The sequence below is a fragment of the Urocitellus parryii genome, chromosome 5 (assembly GCF_045843805.1).
Source record: "Urocitellus parryii isolate mUroPar1 chromosome 5, mUroPar1.hap1, whole genome shotgun sequence".
Taxonomy (NCBI): Eukaryota; Metazoa; Chordata; class Mammalia; order Rodentia; family Sciuridae; genus Urocitellus; species Urocitellus parryii.
Window position 1 is genome coordinate 60,516,627 of NC_135535.1, and position 7,467 is coordinate 60,524,093.

Here is a 7,467-nt window from a genome sequence, read left to right on the forward strand (position 1 = left end):
TGCAAGATCAAGTACTCTATCTATTACCATAAATAGTTAAGAATCTGTTTTTAGGCAAACTGGGACAAGAGGTGTTGGTGATATATAAATATGTCTAAGCAAAGAAGCAAAATGAGGTGTTCAGAAAGAATTTATAGGTAATTTTTCATTCAGTTTTGCCTCAAGAGGTCCATTTTCCCACATAATCACATTCATTAACTTGCAGAAAATACCATCCTCTGGACCATGCTCTTGAAGGCCTGCTTTATTTGCTGATTTCTTAGTGTGTATATGAAGGGGTTCAGGAGAGGAGCTTCTGAAGTGTTGAGCACAGCTACTCCTTTGCTTAGTGTCACCCTCTCCCTTGCAGAGGGCTTAATGTACTTGAAGATGTAGCTGCCATAAGAGAGGGAGACAACTATCATGTGGGAGGAACAAGTGGAAAAGGCTTTTTTCCTTTAATTTGTAGAAGGAATTTTTAGAATTGTCCGGATGATATTTGTGTAGAAGAGAATACCTAATGTGAAGTTGAACATGAGTGTTACCACAGCTAAAAAGAACACCATGAGTTCTAGAAAGTCAGTGTTTGTGCAAGAAAGCTGCAGAATTGGAGAAGAGTCACAGATAAAATGATAAATCATATTGGAGGCACCAAAATCCAATGCAGCAGAAGGAGGATTGGGGGCTGGGGATGTGGCTCAAGCGGCAGTGCGCTCGCCTGGCATTCAAGAGGTCCAGATTCGATCCTCAGCACCACATACAAAGATGTTGTGTCTGCTGAAAACTAATATATATATATAAATTCTCTCTCTCTCTCTCTCTCTCTCTCTCTCTCTCTCTCTCTCTCTCTCTCTCTTTAAAAAAAAAAGAAGGAGGATTGGTGGAAAGATGATCAGGAATCCTGCAAGCCATGAGCTGAAGACAAGAAGGATGCAGACTCTACTGCTCATGATGGTCGTGTAATGAAGAGGTTTGCAGATGGCCAAGTAGTGATCATAGGATGTAGGTAACAAGAAGAAATAATGAAAAGTACAACCTGCCATCGTGGGTCCTTTGTCAGTCCAAGAAGAATAAAATCTGTCACTGCAGTGGAATTTCTCATTATTTTTTTCTCTTTATCAAGGTGTCCTCTAGGTTAATTGAAGAAATAAGAAATCTACTATCCTAATAAAGAAACAGAAAGAAAAATTTTTTTTCTGTGTCTGGCTTATTTCACTTAGAATAATGTCCTTCAGGATTATCCATAATGTCACAAATGCCAATGAGGAAGTATCTCTGTTATAAAACTGAATAATATTCCATTGTTTGTGTAGATGTATATACGTATAAATACTTTTATATTATGGTATATTTAAAATATATATTGTAATATCTTCAAAAGGTACAGAATTTGGGGTATGAAGAATAGATAAGACTAGAGAACTAATATTGGTACTATAATTAATACTATATTGTATCCTAAAAATGTGATTTGAGAGCAAATTTTAGGTGTTCTTGCATTAAGAAAACAAAGAAACAAACTTGACTTAGTAATCATTTTACTAAGCATATATATATATTTATTTATATATTTATATATGAAAACATAATTATACACCTTAAACTTATACAAAACAGAATAACATGTTAACACATATAATTTTAAAACAATTCCTGTTTGTTGTTTTAGAGAAAAATGATTTTTTAGTACATTGACACAAAATACTTTTTAAAATCTGTTATCATAAATATTGGTTATTCTTTTATTTTCTTTATTATATTTTCACAATTTTAGTATAAATCTCTGTCTTTTGAATATTTCAGTATACTCATTGAAAACAAAGAAAAATAATAAAAATTTTGAGAGTAAAATCTTTTCAAAAACAAACACAAAACACTTGAGAACTCACTCTCCGTGTAACACAGTACGTTTTGATGTTGCTTTCCTCTTCATTAAAAAATATTTTATACTTTAACAAATGTATTTCTCTTCCTGCATTCAAACCACTACAAACTATCAGGATAAGTCAGTCATCCAAAGCAATGTGTCCATGATAATCATATATGGAGATGTCTAAGGAATGGGAGGATGCTACCAGTCTACGTCCAAAGATTGTACTGTATGACAACTACTAATCTGTTAAAATGGCCTCTGGTATGGCAGGAGATGTTGTGCAGTGGTAGAGTGCTTACATGACATGAGTGTGACCCTTGGTTCAATCCTTAGCACCACATATAAATAAATAAAATAAATAAATAAATAAATAACCCATTTACAACTAAAATTATTTTTTAAAAAAATGGCCTCTGTTATATAAAGCCATACTTAAATTTAAATTTTCACCAGTTTTACTTTTCTAAACTGGAGACACTCCTATTTGTCTTCTTTTCCAAACAACAGAGCACTTTTCCACATTATTTCTTTTTTTGTGGATGATGAATGGGATAGTTCAATATTCAAGGTAAGATTTGAGGGGAAAAAACTATTTTCTTTTGCATCTCATAGCACTCTGTGTTATACAAAATTTGTTCATGTTAAAAGTTATTTCGTTTTTTCAGATATACTTTCACATAAGATCATTTTCAAAATTCTTAAGTATCCAAATTGCCCACATCTGTATTTTTCTTTTCCTTTCTATGTTTTCCATACTTTTCAGTGCTCTAGAACAGAAAAGCATTTCTTCAGGATCAGTGAACTGGTTTAATAGTTGAATCAATTTTACCCCAATTTTTATCTATAAATGTTCTGGAAGGCATATATTCCAACTTTTCATTATCTGCTCTCTTTGTTCTCATATGATAAACAGATTTTTGCCTTCTACTTTTATATGATGGGTGCTACAGTCCATAAAATTCATATTGAGCAAAACTAAAATATAAAGCTTATCTGCTCTATCTTAAAAAACTATCAAGTTATTATTTTGGATCTCATTATTTTTAAATTTCTGGCATTGACTATGGTATAAATGATTGCAACCTGATATCTAGACACATAAACACAGACACATACACACACAAATCATATATTCCTATCAGTGAGTAAATATTCATGCTATAATGAACAAAAGTATTACATGATTTTATTGACTGACAGCATTTTTGAAATTGTCTTTCACTTATATATTTAATAGAATTTGTGTGGTTTCATTTTAATTATATACAATGTATATAACAGAAATTAGTTGCATAAATACAAGTATGTTTTATTAAAGAAAAAATATATTCTTAAAATATACTTAGTTTTTTGGTAAATATGACTGGTTTAGTCAATGACATTTCTAATGACTTATTAATTTGTCTAAAAATGTGTATGTCAAAAATTTTCAACAGCTTTTTAATATGCTTTTCCTCTGTCACTGTATATTTGTAACCAATCATCCAAGATATTTATTAAAGGTCAATTTCAAGAGCCCCCTACAGTGTTCACAAGAATAGCACACATTAATCCACTTGCATACATTGACCCAAATATTCAAAGGATGGAGGGTCCCAGGTTATCTTACCCATGCCATTTAAACAAGTATTATCTTGATACTTGACATGAGTTAGGTTAAAGTGAAGGCTAATTGGAGTGTCTTCCCAAGCCTGATGGACAAGATGGATGATGTGACCTTCTGTGCAGAAGCAATGTTATTCAGGTGGGCCTTAATTTTGTCTTCCTTAGTTACAATGAACTCACAGGTATTAGTTGAATAGATAAACAAAAGGTACCATGGAGACTGGTGTTCTCAGATCCCATGTGTTAAATAATAGTCCAAATTAGTATTCAATTTCAAATGAAATACATGGATGATACTGGTCTGAAATCAAATTTTAGGAAGGCTTAGAATAATATCCATTTTCTTCATAATCTGTGATTTCACAAGGAGAAGAAACAAAAGAACAGAGTAATAGAGATTAACACTCTAGCAACACACAAACTGTGAAGGCATTACTTTTTCTATTTTTGGGAAAAATTAAGCACTCATTGTGATGGTTTAGAATGGCCTAAAGCAATCTCCATTATTCTACATCATAAAAGATAGAAGATTACCTTTAATTTTTTACAATTTCTCTGACTGATAAAATAGAAATCTGGTCATGATTATCATTACTACCATTTATTCATTTAGTAATTATTTGGTATATTTATTAAGTGTTGAATTAAATCTAATTTTTTACTCTTACTGAAATGAGTAAGAATTTTTATATTACATAAAAATCTCAGAGTTACTTATCCAAGTCCAATGCAAACAATATTCCTCCCCAGGTTATTATACACTGGTTTTAACTGAAAAGACTCCTTTTACATCATTATTGTTAGAGTTTTATTTAGTTGATATTTAACTCAGGGCTCCATGTATCAACTAAATAAAACTCAATCAAAATTTGGATTAATTATTGTTTCTATGGGAGACATGAAATTATTTAATACATAAGATTGCTATGATTAGGGCTGGGATAGTGACTCATTGGTAGAGCACTTGTCTGGCACGTGTGAGGCCCTGGGTTTGATCTTTATCACCACATTAAAATAAAGGTATTGTGTCCAACTACAACTAAAAATAAGTATACACACAAACACACACACACACACACACACACACACACACACACACATATATATATATATATATATACATAAAGATTGCTATGATTAAAAAAAAGAGGTAAAAAATACAGAGTGTACAGGGAAGAAAGAAACTATCAAATAGAAGAACACCTGTATTAAACTCTATGCACATCATGGAAATTTATCAATGATCAAAATCAATAACTTGAGTAATATGTCTTAAACATGCTCATGTTTAGTTAAAAATATCATTGGAAGAATAATTATATGATGTCTGTAGGCCAGAATCATTTAAAAGTATACATTATAAAACACCTGTAATTAAATGATACAAGTCAGAAATGGCCTTAATGTATAGGACTGATTTCATCTTAACTTGATATTGGCAAAGTCCTGTTTCCAAAGAAGGTCACCTTCATAGTTTCCAGGTGGACCTGAATTGTTGAAGTGCATTTCAAAACCAGTGTAGTATTGAAAATCCAGGTATAGAATATTGATTTAAAACCATAACATATCTCTCATGAATGTAACAGTTTATGTGATTTCACACATTTTAGCAGAACTTTCCTTTATATTAGTATTTTCTATAAGGGATTATAGACACATGCATAAGACTGACAGAACATTGTAACTAAACAATAAGTATACAATTTACTCAAGAAGTAAATGAATGTTTTAATATAGCTTTTAAAAATAATGCCATTAAAGATTGAAAATTGTCTTAAACCTATTGTTTGAGAGTTTACTAATGATAAGATCTATGTAACTATCTTAGCTTTAGTTAATTTTGAAATTTAACACTGGGATCATATTTTTCCCAAGTGAATGAAGGGATACTATTTATCTGAGTTGCTGATATGCATATTGAAGGAAAGGAAATATATGAATAAGTAGTATTGGTCTTTGTTTTACAATACCAAGAAGAAAAATTATCAAAACAAATATGTTTACAACTATAAATAAGGAGTGAAAGAAAAATAAACAATATGGGTAAATTTTGTCCATAGCATATTAACTAATTCTTTTTTCTTTGTGTTTATAACCTTCTTTATTTTATCTTCTAATGTAAAAAAAGTTCACTTTTAAGTTTATTGTGGTGATTGCCAGCTTATGGTAATTATGACTAAAGATATTATGTGTATTAACAGAGATGTGTTTGTGTAAATGTAAATTTTCATTGTACTTGGTTAAAATAACTAGGAGTGATACTGCTGAGGGTTTTTTGTTGTTGTTGTTACATGTGTATTTAACATCATAAGAAATAGCAATTGTACCATTATTTTTCCTATCTACTATATGTGAGTCTTTCTTGTTCCACTTCTTCTTTAGCATTTCATTTTCAAGTTTAGATTTTGAAATATTAATCATTCTATTACCTACAGGAAACCATTGGCACTTTATTTTAGTTTTCCTGGAGATCAGTGATATTGAGCATACTTTACTAGTCTTAGTTGCCATTTGTGTATTGGTTTTGGTAAAGTTGAGTATTCAGATATTTAGCCACATAAACTTTTTTTTTCTTTTTGTTGTGTTTTGATAGTTCTTTGTACATCCTGGATATACATCTTTTTATTTGTTTGAATTACATATAATATATATATATATATATATATATATATATATATATGTCACTATTTTTCTTTAACCACTTATTTTGTTGGAGGTTGGGAGGTTGTGTGGTGACCTACAGCTCCTTCTTGAGTAATCATGTCCTTTCTTGCATAGATGCTCACTCTATCTGCCACATTTGTCCGATTCTAATTTATCATGATGTGTGTTATTATCAGAAAGATCCTTGGTGATACTAGATATGTCCTAGACTCTCCAGTTGTTGAATTAGAAGCCATATTTCTCACAAATGAGGAAGAGAAGTCATCATAGCTCTGCCTAATCTCTTATAGTGTAAAATGAGTTCCTTTCTCTGTATCAATTTTATTTAGCTCCTTGTGACAGTAATGAAAGAAAATGGTAAACTAAAGATGGTGTTGCTGGCAAAAGCACTGTGAGAAACAAAAACAAATGCATATTTTGAATAAGTATCTCTTCCATTGAGTGCAAATGGTAAGCTCCTTCATGAAGGCAGTGCGGGGTGTGTGTAAAAATAATAATTTGCTGTCCGGTTTCTGGTTTCTTCCTCTAGCATATGAGCTGTATGAGCACTGGTCTCTGCTATTGGAAGTTTGTCCTCTGGGTAACTCATATTTAAATTTAATCTTTGCTCTCATAGCCAAATTTTTCATGAATCCATTATTAAGTTTTTTGATGAATGATTCAGGGTAACAACATTGTTTGCAAAATAAGTCATCGTATCCTCTTATTTTTTATATATCTTCTCTTCATATGGGTACTTTGCTGAAAAGTCACATGGAACACAAACACCTAAATAATCTAGTTCCATTGCAAGACTCATTCAAGCACCAGATACTTTAATTTGTCTTTTGAAATGCTTGACTACACAATACATTACGAACTACAGTACATGAGTCAGTGTAAAATCTTGTATATGGCTAATTGTAAGATTCTTGATAACACGTACAACTGGATGTATACCTGTAAAATGGCTACTAGTGAAGAAAAATTTCCATTCCAACTATGACTTAAGGCTATACCTGTTCTAAATCACAAATAGTATATTGCTTTTTGCATTTCCATTATTTTTAGTAATCTGTCTTTAGTTTCTCTCTGTATATAAACAATAAAAATTTGTTTTTACTTGTTTCTTTATTTAATACAAAGTTTATATCAAGAACTGTTTTAGATGTATTTGAAATAGCAGCTGAGAAAAATTACAGACACCCATCCACATAAGTTATATAGAGACAATGTATTATAAACAGGATAAGTAACAATTTAATTTTGTTAATGATGAAAATACTATACAAAATTAATAAAACCTCAACAAAGGTAACTGTTCTATCATGGAGACATGTTCCCAACCCCTTTTATATTATTATTGG